Below are 17,746 nucleotides of genomic sequence, written 5' to 3'. Positions count from 1 at the left end.
GGCGCCTGGGTGGCTCATTTGGTTGTGTCCAACTTTGGCTCAGGTCATGATCTCACAGTTTGTGGGTTCAAGACCTGCGTCGGGCTCTGTGCTGACAGTTAGCTCAGAGCCTGGAGCCTGCTTTGGATCCTTTGTCTCCCTCTCTCTCTGACTCTCCCCTGCTCATGCTGCCTCTTTCTCTCTCTCTCAGAAATAAATTAAAAAAAGAAAGAAAGAAAGAAATGTTTGAAGGGCTAATGCCCACTTAAAGACATGTAATTAACTAAGTATAACTGATATTAGAGGCTTTCCTCTTTCACAGAAGTTAGGAAGCTAGAGATACAGAAATGAAACCTCACCACCTTCTCAATTTTGTTAGTGTTAGCTGTACAGAAAGGTACTTTTGTACTTCTTGGCTATACCTATACCCTGCAGGCTACAAGCATTACTGGTAAACAGTAACACCCTTGAATGCCTTCCTACTATCATGCCCATTAATTCTATAACCAATGCTAGCACCATTCCACTGGAGTTTTAAATGTTTATTTTATATTAAGCATCTACTAATTTCATTTGAAAAGTATTTCATTCTCAGGTTATTATTTGATTATATTATAACTGCAAAATTTTTTGTTGGACTGCTGTAGCTATTAAAAGACTCCAAAAGGATTTTAATAGACATTTCTCCAGAGAAGATATACAAATGCCCAAAATTCACATGAAAAGATGCTCAATATCATTAGTCATTAGAGAAATGCAAGTCAAAACCATATAGTGAGATACCGCTTCATACATACTAGGATGACTGTAATCAAAAAGAGAGAATATAATAAGCATTGACAAGAATGTTGAAAAATTAGCACACTATATGGTGGAAAGGAATGTAAAATGGTGCAGCCACTTTGTAAACAGTTTGACAGTTCCTCAAAAGGTTAAACATTGAGTTACCATATAACCTAACAATTCTACTTCCAGGTGTAAGAACACTGAAAATGTATTTATACAATTATACATGAATGTTCATAGCAACATTATTTGTAGCAACCAAAAAAGTAGACACAACCCAAATGTCCATCAGCTGAAGGAGCATGGATATACAAAACGTAGTTTCTGCATAGACTGCAGTATTGTTCAACCATAAAAAGGCGTGAAGTACTGATACAACATGGAAGAACCTTGGAAACATGCTAAATGAATGAACCCAGAGACAACAGGTCACATATTATATGGTTCTACTTACATGAAATGTCCAGCATAGAGAGAGAAGCTAGATTAATGGTTGCCAAGGATCGAGCTGAGAATGACTACTTACACATATGGGATGTTTTTGGGGAGTGATGGAAGTATTCTGGAATTAGATTGTGGTGACTTACAACTTTCTGAATATACAACAGCCACTAAATTTTGCACTTTTTAAGAGGGAGTTTGATGGTGTATGAATTATATTTCAATAAAGCTGTTAAAAAAAACTTGGGAAAAAGCATGGACAGTATCGAATACGTGTTAATATTGATTACAAGTTGAAATGATAATATTTTGGATATATTGGGTTGAGTGAAATATATTTTGGGAAGGAAAGAAGACAGCAAAATGCATTTCATTGTATATTGGCTGCTTATTTTCTTCAAGTTTTTTTTGTTGGTGCTCATTAGTGATACTTCGCATATTTGCATTTTTATGCAAACTACCATAATTTTGCCTGCTATAAAGAAGCTTATATAGCTTCATACATTCTTACTTAAGGATATAGAAATAGGAAGCATGACATTTGGTTTTAAAAGAAAAAATATGGCAATATACATGTGAATATTTTTTAAATTTTTGCAAACTTTTATATCCTTAAAGATTATTCATATCTATATGGTGTACTTTATAGTCTCTTCCGTAAGTTCATGTCTATTGAATAAACTGCTTGACTTTTTTCATTTTGAATGTGGTCCACCTTTGCCACTGTATACTTGTGTGATGTTTTATATATGGGTTTGTTTAAAGGGATAATGCTGAGATGTTCATATTAAAAGGACCTTTTAATGACTTTTGTATAGCGATGAAATTAATGATCAACAAATCAGGAAATAGTGATGTTGTTTTCCTTGAGAATCTTTTTCTAAACAGCCCTCTGTATTCTACTAACACCTAGTTCTCATGTCCCATAGTAATTTAAATTTAGCTTGCCCCATATTGTATTCATTTATGTTTCCCCCCAAAACTATCTTCCCCCCAAATTTCTCGCTTTGTAGTACTACAGAGTTCTTCAGTTCCCACAACTGTAGTATTTTCTCTCCTCGCAAATTCAGTTACCATATCATCTTCTCCTGTTTTCAGATTCCCCCATCTTGCTATCTTCCAGCCCACTGCTACTTACTTCAGTTACCAGTGCTTGTTATCCTTCCCCTGAACCACTACCAGGACCTGCCTGATGAGCATGAGACGGGCCCAGTGCACAGGACCGGGCTCAGAAAGGCCCCGTGCATAGACTTTAGTGTTCTGTGGCTGCCCTCTTAAGATTCTTATTGAGCCATCTTTGGATTTGTGTTCTGTGAGGGCCACTGGGACAGCGGAGCACGTGCTGGGACTTGGAGCCCAGGCCCAGCACCGCCTGCTGTTGCTTCCCCGGGATGAATTCTCTTCCACCCACCTCCCCACCCCCAGAACTCCAATAAGCCTCCCCCCGTCTACCTCCCCCATTCCTAGCTGTCACTCTCTGACTCTGGCATGAACCTTTACACAAGTATAAAAAAGATAGAGGTTGGGTTGGATACCCTATGGCACCTCCAGGCAGGGCTGTCAGTTCACCAGTATCTGGCAGGTGGCCAAAGGCCACAACTCAGTTGGAGTGAGCCTGTTGGCCGTCTCCAACCCAGATACCTAGTGAATTGCAGAGGCAGCTGTGGAAAGGGAAGAAGCCTGGCTCAACTTCCCTACACTGGGCCTGGGCATGGTACTTGGGTTTGTTGGCTGGGGAGGGGCAACCTGACAGCCAGTGGGCCACCCACATACTGAGTCGTGGGCTGGGGCCTCAGGCACCTGTGAAGGTCTGCACTTGCCCTGGTGCCTGAGGGAGCATGACACGAAATAGCAAATGAAAAACATCATAGCAGATAGACTGCTCAAGAAAGGCAAGTTTTCTATTTTAGTGCCTTTAATGGCCTTGTTTTCCTGCTTTTTGAACAAGGGCTCTTATATTTTGCGCTGAGCCCCTCAAACTATGTAGCCAGCTCCATCCAGTACAGGAGAGACTTTAACTCATCTCCTGGCCTTCAACACCTCTGTCACCCACTTTGGCCTTCACGCTGCTGCTCTAACCCTGTTCCTTACTTGCTCTCCCTTGCTCAGAGCCTTCTTGTAGTTCTCTGTTGTCCCATGCCCATGGACATGACCAAATTTTGTACATTTTATTTGGCTTGCACAGTAGGTTCTTTCCACTCTCCTTTCTCTTCCTTCCCTCTTCCCCTCATTTAAATATTTCCAGGTAGAGCTGGCTTTTCCATCAAAAAGCATCAGTCACCTGCTGAAAGCTTTTGAGTTTGACTTGTGCTTTACAAGATGATAAAAACCAAAGTTCACTTGGCACAGAGAACCTTTCATTATCAAGTTTTTGGCTGCCCTTCCAGTTTCATTTCCTAATACCCAGTATCTCCATCCCCACCCCCATGTCTCTCAGTCTCCAAACTGAGAGGGTTTTCCTTCTTAGGGTTCCTTTTTTTTTTTTTTTAACCAAATTTAAGAGTTTCCCAGACAAGCCTTCTCAGGTATCTTTGCACACTTCTGCCTAAAAAGGCCAACTTCTGTTTTTCCTAAAAGTATTCTCATCCTTTAAAATTCACCTCCAATGTCTCACTACCTCTTCTATGCAACATTAGCCTTGACTTTCTCTGTTCTTCATAGTAGTGTGCATTTATTTATAGGATTGATACTGTTATATTGTAGGGTCATTATTGGCATGGTTATCTTCCCTGGTCTGTGATATTCTGGGTGGTGGTCTCCAGAATAGGATGTATATATCTCACAGGGTACTTAATATGATCCGTCTGAGTTGTAGAAGGGAAATAATAAATATTTAATTTTTAAAATTCCACTCCTTAAATTTTTATGTTATTGATTGTTTTATAATCATACATTAGAACATTCTTATATTTTATAAGTAAACAATTTTGGGAACGCACACCAACAATGTTTTACTCATTTGATACATAGTCAAGGCAATTTGGAAACCACTTTTCGAGAAGATCAGGACTGTATCTTTTTTTTTTTTAATAGTTTATTGTCAAATTAGTTTCCACATAACACTCAGTGCTCATCCCCACAAGTGTCCTCCTCCATGCCCATCCCCCCTCCCCCCACATCCATCAGTCCTCAGTTTTTGTCAGCATTCAAGAGTCTCTCATGGTTTGCTTCTCTCCCTTTCCCCCACCATTTCCGCCCTTCTTCTCCCCCTTGTTCCTCCGTCAAGTTCCTCCTAATCCTCCTATACGTGCAAACATATGATATTTGTCCTTCTCTGCCTGACTTATTTCGCTCAGCATAACACCCTCAAGGTCCATCCATGTTGCTACACATGGCCAGATTTCATTGTTTCTCATTGCCATGTAGTATTCCATGGTATAGATAAACCACATCTTCTTAGATCAGGACTGTATCTTGTTAATCTTATAATTTCAGCACTGGCCTTTTCTTTTTCCTAACCTGTTTATGAAAACTCACTTAATATATAGGTGACATTCATGATTTCCCAAGATATGCCCGTTGCAAGGATGTTAACCTCGTAAGCCGTGGCATCTTCGTCACTGATGGTTTAATATTAACCAATTAATTATTAATTGTTATCAATTATTAATATTGTGTACTGCTTTTTTTTAAGAGTATACATTAATCTTTACGTAAAATAGAATTAAATGGAAAATGTAGTGTGTAAGGAGATAATTTTCGTTCAGTGGAAGTCCTGTGAAATTAATGATAGAGTGACATGGGGACTATCTTGGTTGGCTTCTTACTCAAAGAATAATTGGATATGTAGGAATGTGGTCTGCTCGCAGCTCTTTAAAATGAAAAACCGACAATAGCATCGGCAGAAGTGAAGGTCAAAACCCAGTGATCTGTCCTACCTGGGCTCATATGCCATGCAGTCACTGAGACCACAGTCATTCAGGGGCTCTTGCCCATTAAACTCGGGCGTCTGCAGTTGAAAAAAGGGAGAGAGGCAAACCATGAGAGACTCTTGAATGCTGACAAAAACTGAGGACTGATGGATGTGGGGGGAGGGGGGGAGGGGCATGGAGGAGGACACTTGTGGGGATGAGCACTGAGTGTTATGTGGAAACTAATTTGACAATAAACTATTAAAAAAAAAAAAAAAAAAAAGGCCCTGCACTCATCTGGGAGTGTTCCCTGCCAGGGCATTCATACAAGGATTTCATATAGGCATTTAGGAGCTTGTACCTAAAACAGGCAAAGGAAGGATAAGAGCTATATTTTTTTAATGTGTGTTCATTTAGTGTCTCACTTGTGCGACCCAGAGCAAATCGTTTCACCTACTCTAAGGCCTCTGATGCCTTTTTTCCCCCCATAATGAAATACTACACAGATATTTAAGATCCTTGAAGGTTTTCAGGATAAAAGGTACTATATACTAAGGATCAATATATTAATATTTGGGGCCTTAATTTATAACAGAAAAAATATTTACGGCATTAGAAGCAGTAGAGTTAGGAAATAGCCTCTAGAAGTTATATAAATATAACTAATAAAATCCTTTCCGTGATGTATTTCTCCTTCCCTTCCCCCATTTTATTTTATATATATTTTTCAAAGCCATCCTGAACAACATTAGTAAAAAATAATTATATTGTTTTACTTGTATCTTTTGCTCACCACCATTTCCATAATATGGGTTGTAGGTGCATTTTGTTTCAGCAGAGGCAGAAGAATTTTATTTTTTTAAATGACACCGAAGCTCCAAAGTCTGCAGCGCTTTTATTCTTAGAGTCCTAGAAATGAGAGATAGAAAACTTCAATTAAATTCATCTAGTCCATCTCCCTTGACAATGAAAAAGTATCTCTCACATTCTATTATCTGATGCTTTTTCAGGCTTCCATGATAACCTCTGGGAGACTGTCCAATAGACTAAAAGACCTCACTTTGGGAGAATGTTCTCTTTCTTAGTTTTGACCCATCATTTCTCATTATTTTATCCCTTAAAGCCATTTTTCTTATATGCATACTCTGTGAACTTATGATCATCAGTCTCTGCCAGTCATAAGAAAATCAACATAGATCCCATTAGCAGGAACTGAGGTGCTCCACAGAAGTGAATATTCCAGAAACGAAACTTTTCCTCTTGAAACACAGACTTAGTTTAATTTTAATAATTTTGAAATTTTTTTTCCCCTTGAATGCAGTAGGTATTTTCCCTACTTTAAGTGTATTGAACTCTTCTTAATAATTCAGGTTAATCATTACATAATTATATAATCATTACTTATATAATCCATAAGTATATATTAAGTAACTCACTGTATGCTAAGCATTGAAGAAATATAAAGATGAGCTCAATAATATTTACTTTCAGGACGTAGGACTCTGTAGGGGATATTAACATAGGAATAAACTAATTATTGGTTAAGACAGAGGAAAACAGTCATATAAACAAAAGAGCTCAGCTAATCAGAGGCCAGGGACTAATTCCTATTAGAGAAATCAGGAATGGTTTCCTGAGAAGTTGGCATTTGAAATAAATAGTGTAGCGACAACTGAGTGGCCGTTTGGAAAAAAAAGATAAATTAGATGTGTATTTCACACTTCACATAAGCATGAACTCCAAATGGATTAGGGATCTAAATGTAAAATTAAATAAACCATACAAGTACTAGGAGACATTGATAAATTCTTCTTTAACCTTAATATAGGAAAAAACTTTCTGTAATGGTTACTGAAAAGCCAGAGGCAAAAATGTTTGTTTTTTTTTTAATTGTGTGGCAAAAAAACATCATGAGAAACTTAAAAGACACCTAGCTGGCTGAAAGAACACATTCACAACATATAAAGGACTATTAGAAATTGAGGGACAAATGGCCAGAAACTCAATAGAACTGAAGAAAAACAAAGTATGAACAGGTGATTCTCAAGCACTATAAAAATTGTCCTAAATATATTAAAAGAACGTTCAAATTCCCTTATAAACAGAGAGATAGCAAGTTAGAACAGTATTTTGATGCTATTTCACCTTTAGGCTAGCAAAAACTGTACGGTATGATATCTGATTTAGTTGGTGAGATCATGGGAAACAGATACTTCTACATTAGTGATGGGAATCCAAACTAGTACAAGCCTTCGAGAGGGGATTTTGGCAGAGCTTGCTATGTGCTCACCCTTTGACCCAGCAGCCCCACTTCTGGTAGTCTACTCTGAAGATATACCTCCATCAGCATAAAAATACATTATGCACAAGGTGTTCTTGGCAGAGTTGTTTATAATTGCAAAATATTGGAAACAACCTGAATGCCTACTCATAAGAAAGTAATTACCTAAACTACATGTGGAAGGAAGGTAGAATAATAGCCCCCAAGATGTCTACATGCTAATACACAGAATCTGTGAATATGGTATTTTACATGACAAAAGAGACTTTTGAGATGTGATTAAGACTAAAGACCTTGAGGTGAGAAAAGTACCTGAGATTATCCAGGTGGGTTCTATCTAATCTCAAGGCCTTACAGAAAAAGACAACATTGCTGTCCTTGAAGATGGAGGAAGTAAACCAAGGAGTGTGGGAGGCCTTTAGAGGCTGAAAGAGGCCAGAAACAGATTCCCTACTAAGTCTTGAGAAAGGAGTGCAGCCCTGTAGACACCTTGACTATAGCCAGGTGAGACCGATGTTGGACTTTAACCTACACGGCTGTAAGATAATAGACTTGTAATGTTGAAGCCACCATGTTGTGGTGATTTGTTATAGTGACAATAGAAAATTAATACAGTGGAAAAACTGGTGAAATTAGAATTAGGTCTGTAATTTGTCAGCACGCTATGTTCATTTCCTAGTTTTCTTAATTTTACTATTGTTAGGTAAGATGTTAACATTAGGGGAAGCTGGGTAAGAGAAAACTCTCCATACAATTTTTCCAAATTTTCTGTCAATCTAAAATGATTTTATTTATTTATTAATTAATTTGTTTTTTAAATATAGTTTATTGTCAACTTGGTTTCCATATAACACCCAGTGCTCATCCCAACAAGTGCCCTCCTTCATGCCCATCACTCATTTTCCCTTCTCCCCACCCTCCCATCAACCCTGTTTGTTCTCTATATTTAAGTCTCTTGTGGTTTGTCTCCCTCCTCCTTCTTAACTATGTTTTCCCTTCCCCTCCCCTATGATCCTCTGTTAAGTTTCTCCTGTTCTACATATAAGTGAAAACATATGGTATCTGCCTTCTTTGCCTGACTTATTTCGCTCAACATAACACCCTCAAGGTCCATCCATGTTGCTACACATGGCCAGATTTCATTCTTTCTCATTGCCATGTAGTATTCCATCGTATAGATAAACCACGTCTTCTTGATCCATTCGTCTGTTGACGGACACTTAGGCTCTTTCCATGTTTTGGCTATTGTTTAAAGTGCTGCTATGAATATTGGGGTACCTGTGCCCCTATGCATCAGCCTTCCTGTATCGCTTGGGTAATTCCTAGCAGTGCTATTGCTGGGTCATAGGGGAGTTCTATTGTTAATTTTTTGAGGCACCTCCACACTGTTTTCCAGAGGGGCTGCACCAGTTTACATTCCCACCAACAGTGTAGAAGGGTGCCCATTTCTCCACATCCTTGCCAGCATCTATAGTCTCCTGATTTGTTCATTTTACCCACGCTGACCTGTGTGAGGTGGTATCTCAGTATGGTTTTGATCTGTATTTCCCTGATGATGAGTCATCAGGCATTGAGTATCGTTTCATGTGTCTGTTGGCCATCTGGATGTCTTCTTTGAGAAGTGTCTGTTCATGTCTTCTGCCCATTTCTTCACTGGATTATTTGTTTTTCTGGTATGGAGTTTGGTGAGTTCCTTATAGATTTTGGATACTGGCCGTTTATCCAATACCTCATTTAAAATGATTTTAAATAGACAGGGAAAACATTAGGGATTCCGTCCCTTCTCAAGTTCCTTCCACCTCACATCTTATCCTCTTAAAAAGTTGCCGTTTCTCCATGCTATTTGTCAATTTCCAACCAAGCTTTTAACTCTGTGGTTCCCAAACCATATGTCCATGTAAAGACTTGTTCACACATTTTTAAGCAGATTTATTCTTAGTAGACCCAACCTGGAAACAACCCAAATGCCTATCAGTTGGCAAATGGATAAACATTTTTGTATATCCATATGTGGAATAAAAAGGAATGGACTACGTGCAGTAACATGGAGAAATTCCCAAAATGGTATGCTAAGTGAAAGAAGATTCCATCCTGCATAATTCCATCGATGGAACATTACGGAAAAGATAAAACTATAGGGACAAATCAGACTAGTGGTTTGTAGGGGCTGAGGTGAGAGGAAGTGATTGACTATAAAGTGGCATGAAGAAATGTTTCCGGCATAGAAATCTTATCTCGGTTTCAGTAGTATACATCTGTCAAAGCTCATCAAGTTAAACACCTAAATATGGTGAGTTATCCTTTCATAAATTGTAACTCAATAGACCTAATGTTTTTTAAGACATATTTAAAATATAATATATAAAAGTTGAAAGTAAAAAGTGTGAAAAAATTTAATAGGAAGGTAATAATCAAAGGAACTCTGATAGAAGTATTTTTATCATATGAAAATGAATCTCTTAAGACAAAGAATATTATTAGGGCTAGAAAAGGTGTTTGTCCCCCCCAACAGATGTTAGTATATCAATATGTTATATCATATTATAATATAAAAAACATGTTATATGATATACACATTTTACTTTTATATTTTAATATAATCTAGTAATATATCAGCATGTTAATGTGGGTTAGATCTGATTAATGGGAATGTGTGGAATGTATGTGCTTTTGTGGGGGTTTTTTTAGTTTTTTTTTTGAAGTTTCGTAATAAATGTTTTACTTTGTTTAATAAAAGAGACTCATGGGCACCTGGGTGGCTCAGTTGGTTAAGTGTCCGACTTCAGCTCAGGTCATGATCTCATGTTTTGTGGGTTCTAGCCCCTCATTGGGCTCTGTGCTGACAGCCAGCTCAGAGCCTGGAGGCTGCTTCAGATTCTATATCTCCCTCTCTCTCTGACCCACCCCTGTTCATGTTGTGTGTGTGTCTCTCTCTCAGAAATAAATAAAAACATTAAAAAAATAAAAGAGAATCATTGGATGCTTGTCAAAAATGTAGATCACTGTGCCCCACACCCAGAAATTCTGAGCTAGAAAAACAATTGTAATTTTTTATAGGACCTTTTCTTTTTCCCTTTGATGCTTTAATTTGGAAAACAAACAAAAAACCAAAAATCTCTACAAGGTGGGAATTACCCACACTGAAACTGCTTGTTTTGTTGTTACTCTTGTTACCTAGACTTTCCCTTCCTCCTTGGACTTCCAATAACTGAAAGATGTACTAAGTAAAAATGATGACTGGAAAGTGGAGTTTAACATTTTCAGTTACCCTTCCATTTCCTTTCTCCTTGTGAATGGTCTACAACTGGATTCTAGTGAACATTTTCTGAACATCTGTAAGTTCCTAAGTTATATTAAAAGAGGAAGGAAGGGAATAATTTATATAGGACACAGCCCTTGCCAGGTCATTGCAATCCATAATACCATGAACTGCTAAAACACACAAATACACAGAAATGAATTTACTAATTAAACGAAAACTTTGAAAGCCAGAATGAGAACAGTTCTCACCTGGGTCCTTTCCAGTTGACAAGGTGGCATTTTCTTACTGTGAATCATGTAATATTTTAAGGAACTGCTATTAAAAGTGCTTAAGTCGCCTAGATTTCCTTAATCCCTTGTGTGGCCACTGATAAGAAAAAGTCTCACACAGGATGAAAACAGGCTTCTGTTGCACATCACCGTGTTTTTGTGGGGAAGGTGATGACATGTTACTCTGCCTCCACTTCTCCATGTCTTCAGGGAACGGCGCAGCCCAAGGATGCCGGCAAGTCAGCGGCTCCCATTACCGTCACTGAGGCTTCTGAGAGCGGTTGCATAGCAGCAACTTTATTTCAGTTACAGTCAGGCCCTGATAGCCAAGTTCAGTCTTCGGGGGTTACTCCAGTTTGTAGGTGGTGAACACCTTTTATTGTTCTCCTGACACCAGGCTCCAGAGAAAGGCAACGTGTGGCTTTTCCTTTCACTGGGCAGTTGCTAAGTTTAAGCCTTATTTTGGGAGAAAAGAGTGAGTGAGTACCAGCTAATTAAAGTACATCTTTGTAGTTGTATCAATTGCTGTCTGACAGTGTGTTGTTTAAATGGTAAGCTTTTTACTACTTTTCAGAATTGTAGCTGGTAACAACAGCGTTTCAGGGGAGGATTGGACAGGTAGGATTTGTTTTGAGGGTTTTATTAGTCTGTTTTCAGAAGGATGAAATCAGTTTATTTGTAGTCTTTTCCTTGTTTCCATTTATGCTGTTGGATTTTATGGTAAGCTTGTAGGAGCATGATGTAGTCCACACATTCACAGGAGACGTAGATGCCCTAACTTAACGTGAAAGAGAGAAGCATTTTCCTCTCAATATCCATCTCTTTGTAAATTTTATGTTCGCATTTTTTTCTCTCAGTGACCATAGAATCAATTAGATATAAACGTAATTTCAATAGGGTTTTGAATTCACTTCAGTTTATATAGATAGGAGCCCTAGGAGCAAATTTTTCTAAATCAGATGTCACACTAGTGGGGATTTTGTTTTCTTTTTTCCCCCTCATATTTTTGAATTGTCATAGTGCATTTCTTCCTTTTTGTGGTATATAATTCTATAGTAAGATATGTATAGAAATTAAATACAGCACCAACAGAGAACATGCGTTATAAATGCATTCTATCACGGTGCCTAGAGTATTTAGAAGAGGACTAAGAATGTGGAGAATCAGTTAGCATAGAGGTTAAAAAGCAAGGGTTCCAGAGTCAGGCTGCCTGGGCCTGGAGTTGTACTCTGCTGCTTGGCAGCTGTTTGACCTGGGAGAAGTCAGACACCGTCTCTGTATACCAGCTCCAGGTAGGTGATCTACTGTTGATGAAGAAAATGAACAGTTCACATAACACACATTCTTGCTCAAAACCATATTAAAAAGTCAATACATGTTTCTCTTTTCATAGGTAAAGTTATTTCAGAAAAACAAATGCTTACTTATTTGTGACTGCTTTAAAGGGTCTTGTCTCTCGTTACTTTCCTTAGAAATCAGAGTAAAAGGTGGAGTCCTGGGGTGCTGAGTGGCTCAGTCAGTTGAGCGCCTGACTGCAGCTCAGGTCATGAGCCCATGGTTCGTGAGTTTGAGCCCCACACTGGTCTCTCTGCCTGCTTTAGATCCTCTGTCTTCCTCTTTCTCTGCACCTTCCTCGCTCACACGTTCTCTCTCAAAAATATACATTAAAAAAAAAAAGTAAGGTCCTTATAATGGCCTGCAGGATTTGCCCACCCACCTCATGACTGGGACCAGTACTGCTACCAGCACTGCTACCTCTGTTTCCTCATTTCTCGCAACTCTTCCCATTCCACTTTCTCCCCTCTAGCCGCACTGACTTCTTGGCTCTTTCTGAAGCGTACCAGGAGTTCTTCTGCCTTAAAGCTTTTGCCCAGCCCATTCCTGTTGCCTGGAATGCTTTTCCCTTCTGATATCTGAGGCTAACTCACCCCCCTTCAAATCTTCAGTCAGTGTAATCTTTCTCCATAAGGCTATCATGACCACTTTATATTCCCAGCTCTTTACATGGCTCTGTTTTTCTATAGCCCTTGTCTTTTACTAATTTCTTCTATTCTTTGTTTATTGTCTGTCTCCTTCCACTAGTATATGAAGCTTAAAATTTTTTGTTTGTTTTGTTCACTGATAAAGCTCAAGTGCCTCCAGTGTGTGACCAATAAATAGCACTCAATGAATATGTGAATGAATGAAGCTTTTTACATGTTAGCAGTATACTGGGTTTAAATCCTGACTCCTCATCTGTAACTTGTGTTACCTAAAGCAAGCTGCTAAATACCAATTTTGTGGAGCTGTTTCATCGATTAAACCATACTGGAAATACTAGAAAGCACTTAGCAGTGCTTCATATCCAGAGAGCCTTAAGTAAATTCATTCAGTCAACAAATGTTAATTGAGCACTTCTGATATAATACCAGGTATCCTTGTAGGCACTCGCTTTCTGTCACTGAACAGAACGGCCCAAATCCCTGCCATTTGTGGAACTTCTTTCTAGTTTCCTTTCCTTCCTTTGATGTAGTAGTTTCTAAGAGGAAAAACCATGATCTCTCCCCACCCCAGCCTATTCAGTAGTGTCTCACTCTAGATTCAGGTAAAGTTAATACTTATAGGTACCCGTTTTCCATTATTTTAAAAGTGCTTTCCCTTAGTTATCTCATTCTCTGGAATGGCCCTAGAAAGAGAATTTTTTCCCTCATTTGACAGGTAAGAAATCTGAAACTTGGAAGTTGCAGCTTATTCAAGTCATTCAGTAGGAAATATTGGAGCTAGAATTTGAAGCCACACTTTTTGATTCAGAGTTGCCTGCTCTTTCTACAGTGGCAGTTGTATCAAAAACTCTGCAATGGCTTTTACTCATTTCACTGCCCATTTTATTTCAGTTCTGTTGATATTTATTGAACTCCTACTAAAAGCCTGGTATTGGACCTGCCCTGGGAAGGCAAAGATTGTTTAGTCCCTGCCCCGAGGAGTTCAGAGTTTAGACGGAGGACTGTTGACACATAAGTGGGCATGCTGTGTGCTAAATGTAAGGCTAGCTCTATGTAACTGGAATCCTCTGAAGCACAGAGAATGGCCACCTCATCTAGAACAAGGTAGTACATGTCAAAAAAGACACACTAGAAGATCTCCTGCCTGAGCTGAGTCTGGAAGGATGACTTAGCCAGGAAAAGGGGAGGGATATGAGCCATAGCAGAGATGTAGAGAGTTACAGGCTTTTAGGGTCGCTGGAGGGTAAAGTGTGAAGCAGGGAACAGACAGCAGTCAGCCTAAGGTATTTAGTAGCTACCAGGTGATAACATATCCTGCAGGCAAAACTCTTTCCAAGCCCCGTCTTGGTGCCTTTAGGTCAGTTATCCATCCTTGGTCTGGTAAGCTATAGTCAGGGCTGAAGAATTGCTTGGTACAATAGTGTCAGGATAGTGTTCTATACGTAAGGAATTGCTCAGAAGGGGCAGTGGGCAAGTGGGCATGCCACTAGGACGCATAGTGTCACTGGAAGGCTGGCTCACTGAATACTTGGTCCAAGACAGAGACATAGTAGAAGCCAAGACTAGCGTGGAGATAGTGAGTTTTTAGTGGCATCATCTGTTCTACTGTGTAATCTCCCTGAACATGTGGGAGACCACATGGCTGAATAGACTGATGCCAGACCACCTTTTATAGCATAAGCTAAACAATATTCTCAGGTGAAAACCATGTTTCACTTATATCAAGGAGATAAAAACAATGTTGTAGTAAACTCTACTATCGTTGTAAAATATTACTGACCATGCTGGGCTATCTTAACATTTTCCTTCTCTGTATTCCCAGAACAACCATGATTTATATATGTATTTACTACAGTTTAGACACTGTGGTAGATGTTAAGATAGGTACAGCTTTACACCTTCCCTCATAAACTTAAGAGCCAATGGGAGCAATAATTATGCATTAATAGGTGGACAAACCACCTTTCCAACCTTATTTCTCACTACTCCTAATCATATACCAGCCAGACTAAGTCTACCTAAGGGGCACCCGTTGTCTTCTTATCTCCATGCCCTTTCTCATTCTGTGCTCCATACAATACCCTTGCTCCTCAGCACCCCCAAACCCAAGTCTTGTCTACTCATTAGGACCTCTAGTATATTGCAGTTCTTTTATATACTTCTCCTTATTTCTCTAGACGATGTAACCTCTTCTTTCTCTGAAATCCTGAAATTGTTTCCTGTGTATCTCTCTAAAATAATACCATATTATCAATTCTAAGATGTGCATTTTTTCACATTTTAACAACTCTGTAAGTTACTCTTCATCAACATTCTTGAAAACGCACAGGATGATATTCTGTGGAAAGACGTGAACAGCTACTACTCCAAGTCACAAAGTAGTTCAGAAGAATGGAGAAGCATTAGGAATACCTTAACCAGTTTATTTTGCATTTGTTCTTTTTATATATGCCCTATGCAATATATGACAAAACCTGTCCAAGTAAGTCTTTGAAAAACTTTTTTAATACAAAATAAAAATTATAAGAGATTAGACATCATGTTATAGTTTAATTGGCAGCTTTTTTCTTAGTGTACATAAAGTAATAGCATGACTTACAATCAGTAGTGTCCTAGATTCAAAGAAATATGATAGTTAACTTTTATTTTATTGATTAAATATGCCAGAAATTGAGAACATTTACCTGCCTAATTGTGTCATATATATTTATATTTAGTTTCCAAATCCCATATTAAACCAAATTCCATGTAAGCTCTTTGGGGACAGACTTTGTGTTTATTTTATCTTTGATTCCCTTGCAACACTTGGTATAGTGCTTTACAATGAATAGACATGAAACATTTATTAAATAAATGGATTAAAACAAGAAGTATTAAGTAAGTAAGTGCCACAGAAAGGTAAAGTACTGTATGAGTGAACATCTGCTAGTATATAATTTCAGTTAACTGCTTAACTGTATTTTTGTTAGAAATGTATTTATATATGGTATTTGGGCAGGTCCTTGGGCCAAATCTCAACTTAGGCTGGTGGCTTTTGAACTAACCGTACTCAATCCTAATAGAATTCTATCAATTTAGGTCTATTTTGCTGACTACATTGCTGAGCAAATGTTGTGACTCATGATTAGATCATAATAAGTAGTAAATAAAGCCTTTGCCTTGGAGAACAAATGACAGTGACTTTCCCAACAACACCACTAAGATTGTGCAGGAGACCAGACAAATACCTGTCTCTAAGAAGCATAGTATATTAGGGGAGCCGAGCTGACTCAGTCAGTATAGCATGCAACTCTTGATCTTGGGGTTGTAGATTCAAGCCCCATGGTGGGTATAGAGATCACTTAAAAATAAAATCTTAAAAACAGAAAAAATATAGTAATTTTAAAAAGTTTTGTTTTCTTGTTCCTTCCAGTCAACCTCTATGCTCCTATAATTTAAAAAAAAAAAAAAAACTGCCTAGGGAATTGTGTCTATGTGATAATTTCTAGTAATTTTTACCCTTATTCTTTGGGCTACAAGAATAACAAGAAATAACATCTAAGTGGTTTTTTTTCAGTCAGCTAAATAGTTTTACTTCTGATCCAAATAAGTTTGTTTCCATTTCTCTAATGGAAGAACAATGCCTGTGTGTTTGCAAAATACTTGGCCTGAGTAAGCACTATGGTAGTCCACATTCCTGTTCACCAGATAGTTCCAGTTTTCTTTCTGGATACATGATACAATTGTATATCCTTTCCCCACCCGCAAAACTTAGGTGTGGTCATGTGACTTTTTTGTCTGATGAAGACTAGAAGTGACATGAAGCTTTAAGTTGTCATATTTCCTTTATCCTGCAGAAGCAGCTATAGATACACCGAGAAGGAACCTCCCTTAGCCTAAGTCCCTGAGTGAAGGCAGCATAGAACCAAGCCCCCATCTCCATTAGTTGACCTGCTCATAGTCATGTAACATGTTTCATGCTACTTAGATTGTGAGAGTATTAGATAAACACAACCCAGAGTATCTTGATTAATACAAGTCTTCAGCCAAAACAGTGGGTTTTGGTGACAACTAAAAGAATATAAAAGATTTGGTGTGCTGATCTTGACCCCGTATTTCTTTTTCTTCCTGATGGAAATGTTTATTCTACATATAGCCTCTACAGGACAGTTATTCATCTTAAGGTGATTAGAGTCATTTTCCTGGCACCAACATATTTTTCTTTGAATTAGAACTTTTTTCTCAAGACCTAAGACGTCCTTTCATCTGCCAACAATAGAATTGTTACTTGAAAGTAGTGGCTGTCATCCTTCATGCGTGTATTTGTTCTATTATTCAACACACTTTTATTGGCTGCTGATTGTTTAGCAGGTGCTAAGATGAGGAAAGTATTCAAGGAGCTCTCGATAATTTGGTGAAAATGGCAGGAGGCAAGCAGGGGTCAAAAACCCTGAAGTACTTTGTTCTAATTAAGTCTAGATGTTTCAGTGGTTTCATAAATGATATTTCAATTATGAAATATTTCACATTTCATTTTAAGATACTTTAGCTACATTTGAAGCTCAAGTTTACAAAAGACATATTCAAGGTGATATAGACCAAATTTTAAAAGCGTTTGAGACCACCAACATATTACATTGTGCTTATTACATAGCTCTTTTATTTTGGTTTTAGTTTTTTAATTTTGGTTTTGGTTTTTTTGGCAGCTCTTGGATTAAAGCTTCTTCTCTTCTATCAGTACATTCTTTAAAATCCCTTTAATGCACTAAGTACCTTCTCACCTCAGGGCCCTTGCACATGCTGTTCTCATTTCCTGTTTTCTCTTAATTTAGTTCAGGAAGTCAATTACTGGATGCCTTTTCTATTCAATTGCCTCATAGAAAGGAATATATTTTTCAATGTTACCTGGTTGTGTT

The 17,746-nt window shown here is 38.2% G+C and overlaps 1 protein-coding gene across 6 annotated transcripts in view; it reads left to right on the top strand.

Moving 5' to 3' along the window:
- The window catches only part of RASAL2 (RAS protein activator like 2), a 324,900-nt gene that overhangs the window by 247,699 nt on the left and 59,455 nt on the right, over positions 1–17,746 (top strand). The window lies entirely within an intron of this gene.

The sequence above is a fragment of the Crocuta crocuta genome, unplaced genomic scaffold (genome assembly GCF_008692635.1).
Source record: "Crocuta crocuta isolate KB4526 unplaced genomic scaffold, BGI_CrCroc_1.0 scaffold3, whole genome shotgun sequence".
Lineage (NCBI taxonomy): Eukaryota > Metazoa > Chordata > Mammalia > Carnivora > Hyaenidae > Crocuta > Crocuta crocuta.
The sequence above is the reverse complement of the archived record's forward strand: the minus strand, read 5'-3'. Positions and strand labels throughout refer to the sequence as shown.